The sequence below is a fragment of the Chelonia mydas genome, chromosome 4, assembly GCF_015237465.2.
Source record: "Chelonia mydas isolate rCheMyd1 chromosome 4, rCheMyd1.pri.v2, whole genome shotgun sequence".
NCBI classification, from domain to species: domain Eukaryota; kingdom Metazoa; phylum Chordata; order Testudines; family Cheloniidae; genus Chelonia; species Chelonia mydas.
The window spans coordinates 125,420,812-125,434,501 of NC_057852.1; the positions used below are offsets into that span (position 1 = coordinate 125,420,812).

At 46.3% G+C, this 13,690-nt stretch overlaps 1 long non-coding RNA gene across 1 annotated transcript; it reads right to left on the bottom strand.

Moving 5' to 3' along the window:
* Positions 1–391: 391 nt before the first annotated feature.
* On the bottom strand, positions 392–12,308 carry LOC122465631. Its single transcript, XR_006290615.1, has 2 exons — positions 11,823–12,308; positions 392–603 (listed from the first exon to the last, which is right to left on the bottom strand). It is a non-coding gene; the product is annotated as an uncharacterized LOC122465631 (long non-coding RNA).
* Positions 12,309–13,690: the final 1,382 nt, after the last annotated feature.

Genomic DNA, 13,690 nt, shown 5'->3' on the forward strand with positions numbered 1-13,690 from the left:
CATCTGCAGCTAGTCTGAAACAGCAGCTCTGAGGTGTGTAAACGGCAACACCACCCCAGAAGAGGTCTCTGTATATGGCAGAAGGGGAAGGCCCAGCCCACCCATTCAAACAAACTCTCCTCAGCTTCTGTAGGGTCCCTTGCCTCCAGCACTGCTGCTCTCCAGGGGAGGGATGTTGCTGCTGCTCCTAGATGGAGAAGTCACTATCCTTGCCTCTCTGGGAGGAGAGGAAGCCTCCTGCTGCCGCCACCACCACTCCATGCAAGACATGGGGCCATGGAGTAGGAGCAAGGATGGGGCTACAGGGGCAGGCCCATATGGTGGTATGACTTGGACCTTGGATTTCCTAAAGCAAGCCTGGGTGCAAATGACTGCACAAGGTGCCAGGCAATGGAGAATCAGGCCCATTTTTTATTCAGCTCCAAACAGCTTACTCGATAAGGAACAAAACATAAAAAGCTGGTCCCTGCCATGAGGAACATTCAGTCTAAAAGACAAGGAAAAGATACGCAGGAACACCAGAGAGTGAGCAGCTTTGGTTCTCAGTCAGTCACTTCCTCAGAGGATGAAGACACTCACACGGAAGATAAAGACACTCACCAGCTGGAAGAGAGGGAGATACAGAAAGCAGCCGTCAGTTGCAGAATGGCTCCTTTCCAGCAGCAACTGCTGTTCTCTGCCAAATTTAGAGAGCCTTCCTCAGGAAGGCCTGCCAGGGAAAAAATGGTTTCTATAGGAGGGCAAACTTGTACTAAGAGAATTAGGAAGCCAACCAGGAATGTGTTTGTTGGGGTGAGGCTCTTCCTTTGTGTTGCATGCCACCGCTATATGGCAGCATATGTAGTAGAGTCATTTCTACCCCTGTTATAAAATGTGTGGGAGGAGCTATTTTGAGTGACATGGGCTTTGAGGAAAAAGGGAGTTTTCTATGGGGCCCTGGAATGGAGAGAAGTAGGGGCTTGGCCTACTGGGATTGAGAAGGCATCCTAAGCACAGTGGGCACCATGGCCAAAAGCATGAAGGCAGGAGTGAAAGAAAGGAATGAAGGGAGCACCAAAACTGGCACTGGTGTTAGAGCAGGGTGGGTAAGGGGAGATGTGATTAGAAATGTAGACAAGGTCAATGGTGACGACAAGCAGCTAAAATGCAGAGCAGTGGGCAAAGGGGAGCCAGTGAAGGAATTCAAAGTGCGGGGGAGGGGCATGTAATCCAATTGACAGGTGAAGAAGACAGTCTTCGTAGCTATGTTTTGGATAGACTGGTGGGGGAACACTGTTAGTATCTAGGAGCCCAGAAAGGAAAAGGATGCAGTTATCAAGGTGGGAAATAATCAGGGGCATGGACCCATGTTTAAGCATGAGAATAGAAAGGAAGGGTTGGGTTTGTGAAAGGTTGGAGGAAGCCAGAACTTGGTAGGGGCCTGGATGTGTGAGAAGGTGATGGAGGAGTCACAGATCATCCCAAAGTTACATGCATGAGTGACAGGAAGGATCTCTGGTCATCTGCAGCAATGAAGAAAGGTAGAAGGGGAGAACGGCTAGGAGGACAAATAAGGCTGCAGATTCAATGTTGCATTAATGAAGTGTCCAGGGAACGCTGTGAGGTGTTGTAAGCGTTAGCATCAGCAATATGGAGATGTTGCCCTATGTCTCGCTTTCAGCAAATCCAGCTTCAACTCTCTCATTGCTTTCCAACTGTTTGTCGAAGATACGGATTTGTGGGAAAACAACCCAGATAAAACAGAAATGAGGCTTGTTGGCACTGGGAAGTGGTAAAAAGAATGGGGGCTGCATGTCAAGGTGCGTCTCTGCCTTTTTGCAAACGCCATCTAGATGGGGATTCAAGACTGCTCCTGGGTTCTCAGGAAGAAGCAGCGGCCTGTAATCCCTTTCATCACCTGCAGATCGCCTGGCAGTGGTAAAAATTACTCTGTAGTGCAAACCTTGCTGCAGTTACCCAGCCTTTAGCACTAGGAGGCCCAGGCACTTCAGTTAGGCTCCCCTTGAAGTCCCTTCACTGAATGGACCAAGCTGCAGTGAGCATGTAACACGTATGCAGATCTTTGCACTGGTTCCCCATTCATTTAATTTAATCTTTACCCCTGCCCAAAAGCGTGCTAGCACCTTCGAGATTGTTGCCTGGAATAATCTGAAAGGCGTTGACCCTAAGACTGAGACCTGGTTATTTGAGACAATCCCTCTCACTTTATACCCCAGCACAGCAGTGAAGGTAAGTGATCAGTTCATAGGGTGAAGCTTTCCAACACCCATGGCCAACATGTCTTGATTGATGGGCTCCAAAGCTCTGGAAATCATTCCCTTAGATGGTCCTTCAGATCCAAAATATAAACGGGCATCAGATCGTAATACAAGACATTCTTATTGGGCTTAGTTTATCTGATTTTTGTTTATTTACATTATTTCTGACAGAAAGGGTGCTACTCATTATTGGTAGCTTTGTGTAATGCAGTTTGTAAGCAGGCACCTCACCATCACAGCAATAGATCTTTTAAAAATAAAGGATTAAATATTTTAAATTATAAAATATTTTCAATTACTTAGCACTGCAGATACAAAGCCTGCCCTCTGCAGATGTGTTCCACCATCTCAGATAACCTGCCAGGCAACACTAAACTAAAAGCAAAAAGGGGGTTCATTAATAAACCCTAAGGCTATAAGCAGTCTGATGAATGTAATAAGCATGAGTTGAGACATACCAGTGTGTTACAACTATAACTCTCCCAGCATAACTGCTATCAGGAAGTTGCAACAAACAATTTACCTCCACTCCTTTGGTTCAACCATGAATCACTGACTCATGGCTTTGCCGGGCTCTGCCAGTCGAGAGTTATTTGGCCATTCCTAACTCACAAAAATAAATTGTTTATCCCACATCCATGTTGTGCAGTCTCTCTGTACATTATGCATAGAAACATTAGTGTATGTGCAGTGCATTCTAAAAGACTGCATCTCTCATCAACATAAGTTGATCCCATAAAAGATACTACCTCAGCTACTTTATCTCTCTAATATCCAGGGATTGGTACAGCTGGACCACCACCATTGCATACCGTGCATTCTACTCACATGTAGTGCCCACGTGACAATGGCTTCAGCAAGCAATCAGAAGAAACACAAATCAGACGTTCCTCACCACATGGACTTGATTCTTCATTCCATTACACTGGTCTTATCCCAAGTAACTCAGTGGAGATCAGAACAGGTGTAAAATGCTACCAGGTTACTCCACTCTCTCATATCAATGCAAGCATTTCACATTCGCTCTGCACAGTTGCAAACAGCCGTACAAGCTGAAAGGCAGTGGAGAGTCTGCATCCTATTTGGCCCAGTTCTGTTCACATCAGCATAACTCAGTAGGTTTCAGCAGATTTACTCCTGATTTACACCAGTGCAAGCAACAGTAGGCTAAGACCCACTGAGCATAATTCTACTTCCATGCTCTGGATTGAACCATTTCTGTATCTCCATACGTTCTTGGAGAGGGATGGGTTTTATAGATCTATTGATCTAATGCAAACATTTTGTATGAAGTGAATACTCCTCTGTTCCTTGTTCATCCCAGTCTTGTTGCATTTAAGTGATCTCTTTCTTTATCAATTACCTGGTAGCCCTTCAATTTTTTCAGTCTGAATTTGTGCTGCAAGAGAAATTTCACCCAATAGGGCTCTTTCCTTAAACTGTCTTTCACAACCTCTCATGGCTTTTCAGACTTAATTTTCTGTAGATTGCTTGCCCATTCAAGAGGAGAAACATGAATCCTCTCAGCCTGCAGAGCCAGTCCCTGCAATAAGATGTCAGGATTGTTCACCAGAGCCTCCTGAATGGAAGCTTAACTACTGGTGGCTGCTTTTAGCACGTCAGTGTGAATTACTTGACTTGTGAAACTAAGCAGCAATTAAATATCTCACCACTAAGCGGAAATAAGAAAATTACTGTTTGGTCTTCAGATAAGCTAGACCCTACTGTGAGCTGTGGTTATCAAACCATGGGTCGAACAGTCAGAGTTAAAAACAGTCTCAGCTTGTGTCCAAAAGGGGAAGCATTTCCAGTGAAACAGAGATCAGTTTTTATTATTCTCCCCTCAGTCTCTCCTGGGCAAGGCCTTGACTAGGAGGAATGGCAGCGAGAAGGGTTGAGTGTTAAGATTTAACAGTAATTGCACATAGAAGCAACTGTGTAGTACTCATCACCCTTTGGGAAAAGTTGCCCAAAGGAATGGAAAGCAGGCTATGCAAAGTCCAAGGCTTTTCTCTTTGCATCTTCCTTATTAAGTTGTAACAAGCAAACAAAACATGTGCAAACACAGAATGGGTCGGGGGGGAAAGGGTGGAGTTAGCACAGTGGGATCTTGGCCAATGGGATGTTGGTCCATGGCTCATGCTCTTCAGTGCTACAACAAACCAAACAAACATTATAAGTAGTAATCCTGCTGCCACTGAAGTCAATGGCAAAACTGCCATCACCTTCAATGGGAGAAGCATCAAGCCCAGAGGTTATTCCTTAAACTTCAGTTGTGACAGGTGCCGCATAGCTCTTTTCTCTCAGACCAAGAGAAAGGCCCCGTTCAATGCCCACGTAAAAAGGTTCTCAGAATAAAATGACATGCAGTAGCTAACTATACTGCCTTAAAACTAGGCTCTTAATATTGTTCAGCCTAATGATCTACTAGAATCAAACATTAAGGAAGCCAGACCAAGAATTGTGCTCATTCTTGCATCTTTCTGTTGGACCCTAACGCTGTACATCTCTGTGTATATGTATCCAGAATTCTGTTAATATATGTATATGGCAAAAAATAAAGATTATAAAAAGAGCAAGTCACCCTCTACTATTGCTTCCTCTCCACATGGTTTCTTCCTCTTGCCCCTTTCAGGGTGGTTTCTCTCCCCAGAACCCTACACCCCACACCGCTAGTTCTGTTCTACCTCTATCCTTTCTTCCATCTGATCCCTTCATGGCCTTCTCCTGCTTCCATGCTCCATTCAGGAGCCTAATGGAACTGACTGGAGTTCTGGTCTCTAAAGCACCCAGTGCATCCACTTCAGAGATCAGGGTTCTAGTCAGTTTCATTCAACAGCTTGAGCAGAATTCCACCGGGGAACTCAAGGAGAGTGGGACTGGAGATACCCAACCATCTGATTATCTTAGCTGAGGAGAAAATACAGGGTGCAGACATGCGCTTCCATTGTCCTCCATGTCCCAGCGCCATGGCCCCTCTTCATTCATCCAGTCACACACAAACTTTCTCTGGAAGGACTCTTTTCCTTAACAGCCAGTGGGAAGTATCTCGGTCCAAAGACCGTAACGTGATTTCTTGATAGATGTTACCATGTATCAGCTGAGCTCCAGGAGGATGTTAAACTGTATAAACCCTTTGTAATCCACTCCCAGAGCAATATCTCTTGATAGGTTAGCTATTTATGATCCAGTGTGGACTAATCACTGACCTACTTGTCCCTCTAATTCAGGCTGCATCCTGACCTTATCAAGCACTATGGAGAGGCTACACAGAGTCAGTGCAAAACCAGCTGATTTGCCACTTCACTTGCCAGGATAGCTCACAGCTAGCCAGTCTTCACCAGCGCGAATAGGTCACATGGACGCAGCCATTACTGGGAGATCCTGAACGCATATAGATATAAAAATGTAACAATGGAATAAATCCTAGGTGCTTGAAATGCAATCTGTTGTGTTTCCCACTCTCGACATTTACATATGATGCGTGTGTATAAACGTCATGTTATTTTAAAGGATGTCTGTCAAACCAGAAAATGAATTAGTCAATAGGGATTCCTCACACTCAGTTGCAAGGAACTTAAAAGCCTTCAAGAGTGTCATGGTAACAAAAATGCATATTTTTCTGCTCAGGTTTGTTCAGTGGCACTATTTTCATGGCTTGACTATAGCGATGAGCATGTAATGAAGTCTATGCTTCATTTTCCTCCCTATTCCTTGGCTATAACGGGCATCTCTTACTGCACTGAAAAAAAAATTATGAGCACATACATTTTCATACACAAAGATCTACCTAGTTATGTGCAGTCAGGTGCTGATCTCAAACTAGCATAATTAGGAGTAACTCCAGTGAAGTGAATGCAGTTACACTAGTTTTCCTGGATGTAAGTGAGGTTCACGTCAGGTCGTCACGACTGTAGTTGCCTGGCTTTGTGTAAACATCCAGGCACCCATGAAAACCAAATGGGTAAGGGAGGGGACATATGTAGATGGATGATCTTGCAAATGTTGTGGGCATATTTTTTTTAAGAGGAGGAGGATCTTGGTTAAGGCAGTAGATTAGGACTCAGGTGATCTAGTTTCAGTTCCTAGGTCTGCCATATAGTTCCCTTGTGGTCTTGGACAAGTCACTTAGGGCCAGATTCTCAAAAGGATATTTAAATATCTAATTTCCACTGAAGTCAATAGGAGTTAGGGTTGGGCACCACAGAGGTACTTAGGCACCAAAGTGCCTGTGGATTGCAGAGCAGCCAAAACAAAACTCTCCCCCCCCCCCAAAAAAAAAACACCTGTAGATACCTCAACTCATTCAGCACCAAAGTTTCAGAGCAAACAGCCCCTAGGTACCTACATTTCTGTATCTGGGCATGTGCACTGCTACCTTACTCTAGATGTCCAGGAGTCTGTCTCCCCACCAACTCCCCAGAGCGATTCACAAACCAAGCAAAGATAGGTGTTCACTGCCTCAGTCAGTGCAGGGTCTGATCCAGTAGGTGGCCTCTGAGCACACCTACCAGATAGGGTCCCATTCAAAATCTGACCAGAAAAGATGATGGTGCCCACCTTGTAACTTTTAGCCCAGCGGTTAGAGCACTCCTCTCGAATGCAGGAGACCCACATTCAATCCCCCCCACCCACCAGAGGGAGAGCAAGAATTTGCACAGGGGCTTCCCGCCTCTCCAGAGAGTGCTCTAACCACTGAGCTGTGGGACAGCCTTACACAGGCTCCCTCACTTGTTCCTGAAGAAACTGTTCCACTGGGGCTAAATAATGAACGAGTGAGTAAGTGGAGCAGGGGGACTGGGCCCTTGGTCTCCCACCTCCCAGGTGGGTGCCCCAGTCACTGCACTCCAGAGTCATTTTTGCTCACTTTCCCTCCCTCCCTCCCTCCGGTCCAGTAACTGTTCCACTTTGGATAAATACTCAGTCACTGGGCTGGGATAGAATGAGAACAACCTTGTAGTGCAGGGGTTAGGCCACCCACCTGAGAGATAGGAGACAAGGTCCAAGACCACTGCTCCAGTCACAAACACACTTACTTTGAAACAGCTTCAACAGACGAGACTGAGGGAGGACCTCCCGCATCAGAATACCCCATGGCTTAGTGGTTAGAGTTCTCTCCTGAGAGGTTAGAGACCCCTATTCAAATCCTCTCTCCTCCTCAGACAGAGAAGGGGAGAAATTGAACATAGGTCTCCCACATGCCAGGTAAAGCTCAAACCACTGGGCTAAAAGTTATAAGGTGACGGGGACAGCACCTCCCCCTCATTCTCCCCCCTGCCCCATGCTGTGTGGGGAGCAAGATACGCACCTAACTCATTCCCACCAGAAACACCTTAGGCATCTAAGTCCGACCACAGGGAAGCCCCTATCTCTGCCTATCCACAAATACAATGGAAATCGGTCATCTGGAGTCAGGTGGGTTAGGTGCCTATCTCCAAGAGAGGGGTGGGACTTAGCAACACCCAATTCCCTTTGTGGCTCCCACCCTAAGTGTCTACATACCTTGAGGAGCTGGGCCTTAGGCCCTGTCTATGTTAAGGAAATTGACAATGATGTAACTGCAACCAATGTGAATCTCCTTACTGCAGAGAGGGCCATAATCAATCTGTACCTCAGTTCCTTGTTGATAAAATGGGGAAAGTAATACCCCCATGAAATCCTGCTCTCTTGCCTGAGAGAGATGGCAGAGGTCCAGGGTAATGCTCTCAGATGGGTTGAGTCCTTCCTAGAGTCTCACTGCGATGGGGTCCCCAGGTTGCATGGGACTGCTGAGCCCTCCAAACCCATGAACCTGGGTTGTCTCTCACACGGTGATGCTAATGTCAAGCTACAAGTCTCTGACATTTTACACAGGCAGGGACACACCCAACTGAGTTACATGAATGATCTCCCAGCCACGCATGAACCATCAATAGAGAGGCTTCAGCCAATTCCCCCCAGCTCCCAGCCTTGCACCCCAGAACTGTACCGTCTTACGCTCATCAGAAGCCTGGCCAGTGTAAGCTCATTACCTAGTTCGCCACTACCTCAGTGTGGAGTGGACATACATTAGCCTTGTAACCTGAGCTGTGATTTCCTAAGCACATCAACCAAGAACACACTGTTTTAGGTAAAATATAAAACAGATTGATTAGCTACAAAAGGATAGATTTTAAGTGATTATAAATAGCAGGCAGAGAGATCAGAGTTGGTTACTTAAAAGTAAATTCACAGACTAAGCAAGATTTGAATCAAACAGTGTCTCACCTTAACACAGGGGTTCCCAAACTTGTTCTGTTGCTTGTGCAGGGAAAGCCCCTGGCGGGCCGGGCCAGTTTGTTTACCTGCTGCATCCACAGGTTCAGCTGATCACGGCTCCCGGTGGCCGCAGTTCGCCTAGAGCAGCGAACCACGGCCACTGGGAGCCGCGACTGGCCAAACCTGCAGACGCAGCAGGTAAACAAACTGGCCCGGCCCGCCAGGGGCTTTCCCTGCACAAGCAACAGAACAAGTTTGGGAACCACTGCCCTAACAGATGGTACAAGTAGTTTATGGTTCCTCAATGCACAGACAGGACCCTTTTCCAACCTGGGACTAAACGCCCCACTTCAAATTTTTCTTCCCAACAATTTTCCAGGTATTTAGATGAGGGGAGGGGGCCAAGTGATGATGTCGCTGTCTTTTTTTATACTTTCTTCCAGCTGCTAGAAAGATCCTTGCAGTGACGTGGGGGTCAGGCAGTCCCCATTGGGAGAGCAGTCTCCATTGCTTATGTGCCTTCTCTAAGGAGCCTCTGGGATGGATTTTTTTTTGATAGGCCATCAATGCCGGCCTGACTAGTAATGGGTGCTCTTTTATCCTTACTGAAAGGCTGACTGTGGATGTCTCCCCACCTCTTAACATATTTCAGAAAGGCATAAAGCAATAATTCACAACTTCACATACAATGATAGTGCAAACAATCCAACAGGATATTCATAGGTCTAAAAAGTCTTGTTTTGCTGAACAATACCTCAAGGCATACTTTGTACAAAATGTATCATAATTGTATGAGTGGTGAATATGGGGGTTCCAGGGTGCTACTTTGAGGTAGGTGTGTGTGTGTCACACATCTAACAAGTAGTGATGGGACCTCTACCACTCCCATCACTTATGGGCTTGCACAAGGATCAAGTCTCTCTCCCCAATCCTTTTCGACATCCACATGAAGCCAGTAGGTGCAAGGTCAGACAACATGGACTCAAGTGCCAGCAATATGAAGATGATACACAGCTCTCTAGCTATCCTTCACGACATGTGATCACACCACTACCACCACAATGGGCCAGTGCTTGGATGAGGTCAGCTCTTGGAGGAAGAGCAGCTGGCTGAAGCTGAACTCAAGTAAAACAGAGGCAATTCTGTTGGGCAGAGGAAAGTAGTCTGAAGAGTGTGCAGCCAGTGCTGAAGACAGACACACACACACACGGTCAATTCAGGTGGTAGTCTAGGAGTACTCTTGGATTCCTCACTTACGCGGTGCTCTCACATAGCGGCATTCGTGATTACTGCTTGGCTAGAAAAATCCATCCCATTCTAGCAGACAAAGACCTGGCCTCAGTTATTCATGGCTTGTCACCTTTTGGCTGGATTACAGCAATGCGATAGACCTGGATACAAAGTGCTCAGCATACCAACTAGTACAGAATGCCATATAGGGTGACCAGACAGCAAGTGTGAAAAATCGGGACAGTGGGTGGGGATAATAGGTGCCTATGTAAGAAAAAGCCCCCAAAATCAGGACTGTCCCTATAAAATCGGGACATCTGGTCACCCTAATGCCAAACCACGTGTCCTCAGCAACACAGTCCGCCACAAACATAACAAACCAGTCCTTCACTCTCTATGATGGCTTCCCATAGAATTTCAGATCAAGTCCAAGGTCTCAGTCCTTGTCTTCTAAGCACTCCATGATCTAAAACCCAGGGACAAAGACAGTGGCTGACAACTGCACTCCTCTGGCACAATCAAACTCTGAACAATAAGTCTGTGCGGGAACAGAACTTTCTCCAAGGATGGTCCAAGACTGTAGAATGAACTCGCCCAAGAACTAATCACAAACCCCACCGTTTTCCACTTCAAGTATCAGATACTGGGACGTGGGCAGTCAGGCCCAGTGACTGGAGCATAGTCAGTAGCCAGGAACAGAAGCCCAGAGTCAGAGGCCAAAGCCAAATATCAGAGCTAAAGTCAGGAATCAGAGCCATGTTTCTGAGCCAGGTTATCTGGAGTGAAACAAAGCCAGAACAAGGCTGGGAATAAGCAGGAGCTAACAGCCGTGGGCAAACGTTTTAAGTACCATTAGCCTAATGCTGCTGCTGGTCTTAGGAGCATGCCTGTTTTGGGCAGTCTGGCCAAGCAGGTGAGTCTGCTGCAAGCCAACTGTGATTCAGCAGCAAGTCCTCTGTTGCTCACTAGGGAGGTGGAACTAGCTGGTCCCAGGCTTAGCTGCAAGTCCTAATTCCTGGCAACAAGTGCAAGGCACAAGTCTTTGACCTTGTCCTTCTCTAATATAAACACATAGCAACAGGTATATTTATATTAAAAAAAAAAAACTACCAAAAACAAGATACTTCATTGCACCTGCTTCTTCCTCTGGGGAGAGGAAGAGAGAGCAAACATGACAGATGTGCAGTCACATTGCTTAACACACTGCTGGAAGGTGCTCCGATACTACAGTGACAAGCAAGATTAAAAAAACCTATCCAGAATAGAACATTCTTTGTCAGTATTGTGTGTGGACACTGTAAGCTCTTCAGAGCAAGGACTGTCTGACTTTGTACGTCACCTAACACAATGGGACACTGATCTCAGCTGGAACCTGTGATAGTGTGTCTACCTCACACGGGCTCTAAAAGGGTTAATATGGGCCTGAGAGGCCAATTGACAAACCTAGCTGCCACTGGAGGAAGAACCAGACTAAAAAGTTCCACTCAGCAAATCTGCAGAGAGCAGGAAGATACCAAGTGTCCAATCAAGCCTGACTTTTGAAGGTCTTACGTGCAATACCCTCAGTCTAATGCCCACAAACAAGTCACCACTTTCGAATTACACACGGAATGTATTTGGTGACTAATTTCAAATACATTTGAGGAAATCAGCTGTTCAGAGCAAGCATATGAAAAAAGACAGGGAGGCAACACTTCAAGTATTTGATACACATTATTCACTAATCACAACCCAAGAAAACCCTGCCTGGGATGTTTAATTGCTGTTGTAAAACTAGAAGGTATAAAACCAAGTAAGGAAATCAGTCACAACTCTGCCTTTACCGGGCATCTGTGACCCAGTTATGACATCACTGCCACCCAGTTGTGCTTCCAGTTTTAAAGGCATTTTATAATTAAGCCACAGGACATGACACAAGAATTACATTTCTGGGCAAGTATTACCTGCCTCCAGTGATTTGAAGAATAAAACTGAAGGCCAAGCAATTTCAAGCACACAAGAGAATCCAGTAACACAATCCACTTGAAAGGCACATGCACAGTGATCTTATGGCTATTAGAAATTTGACATTATAGGCTTGTCACAGGGTCCATTCACCACAATGGCACCTCCTGCTGGCCATGCTGGAAATTAATTCTGCCAGGCTTGAGCTCCCCCTCTGGAGGAGTCTTCCCCTGTCCTGTCTCACTTGCAGCCTCTCTCACACCAGGCACTGCAGTCTCCTCTTCCTGGCTTGGCCCTCCTTTAGATTCACTAAAGTCCTCTCCTTCTGGGGAATTCAGTGTCTTTCCAGACCTGCTGTCTGGCTGGCGTCTCCAACACCCTTGCCTCTTCCCAGTGGCCGGCGGGGGAACCCAGACCTTCTCTGTACACTGGGTTCCAGGCCCAGAACCCTATAATAAGAAGCCAAGGTCTCTGCTGTTTCCCTGGGCTTCTTTCTATCTATCTGGCTTTTCCCCTCTCTGAGCTTCCCAGCCTACCAACTCCTACTCAGGGAGTGACTGCAACCTCCTTCCCTGCAGCCCCTCAGCCTCTGTCTGCAGCCAGCTACTTGCTGTTATACAGGCCCTGCCTTCTACGCTGCACAGGTGAGCCTGTTCCTTTAATTAGGGCTTTCCCCTCAGCATTCAGTCTGCCAGGTTAATTGGCCCATCTGGCTTCCATTAACCCCTTTCACTCCTATGCGGGGTAGACACCCCATAACAAGGCAAAAAAGGAAAGCATTCAGACCCGTGCATCTAGTAGTGGGTATTGCTATTCACAGCCAAAGTGTACCACTGATGCCCAGCACTATAATGCCATTTCACAATACTGATCACAAATGTCCCAGACCTAGGGTCCAGTGTTGGGAAGTACTCAGCACCCTCAACTCTTATTGAAGACAATTCAGCAAGTGCTCTGCACTGCATGGGGTCAGCCCCATAGAGTTTACCAGATAAGATAACCTGCCTATAATGCTATATGGTCATGTTTTGTATGCATTAAAGATGCTGGATGAGCTGGTGCACTGAGACAGACTGGGAAGACAGGAATATCTGTGTTCTAACCCCAGTTGAGTTCCTGGTTTTACTTGACCTGCTCATACCTCTAGCATATAAATCCATTTAGCAAATTGGTTAAAATACGACGACATCAATGGATATCAGACGCTGCATCTGAGTTACTTTTTTGGATTGGAAAGAGAAATTGTTAGGTTTCCCCCCAAAATGGCTACTGCCTTTCTGCCTGGTAGAATGGATCAGGCCTACTCACCTGTGTCTGAAGCGGCATTTGGCACTCCGCTGGCTGGCCTACACAAGGATAGAGAGCTCAGTCACTGTTAACAGCGAATGCCAAATGTTCATATTTCAGCACCTCCGTTGTTTAGGCAACCCAGACCTGCTTCAACATGCTCCAGGTATGTGCACACAACGCTGGTCATTGTGCATGCAGACAGGTATGCGTGTGTGCAGGTAAGCATTTGCACCTACAGTGATGTAGTCCGCAGAGGAGGATCTATTTTTGGCAAGCACGGCAGGCCAGTGCACAGTTTTGTGGATGAAACGTAGGCTTGAGCTTTGGACAGTTGGGCTCCAGAAGCAGTTTTTTCTTTAGTTCATGTGCTAGAGGCCTGTTTCTTGGGAGCAGAAGGTACTACTCTCTAGTACTGCAGAGAGCTATTTACAGTGCACTGAAATAGGTTTTATTGTTCATACAAAACCCAGGAACTATGCTACAAGTTCTTGTGTGCCCTCTAATCTACTGACTCTTTACATGTATACAGACACAGAGCACTCCTGGTCCAGAAGGCTGTGAGCTGTTTCCTACGTCTCGTGTACTGATGTATGGTTAGCTGATGACCATGACCAGGGCAAAGACTTTGTCACATTAAATTTTGAGGGGAAAATCACAGATGAGTCACTGCAATATTCATCAAAATACAGGGCCAGACCCTCAAGTGATGGCAATCAGTGGAGCCCCATGGA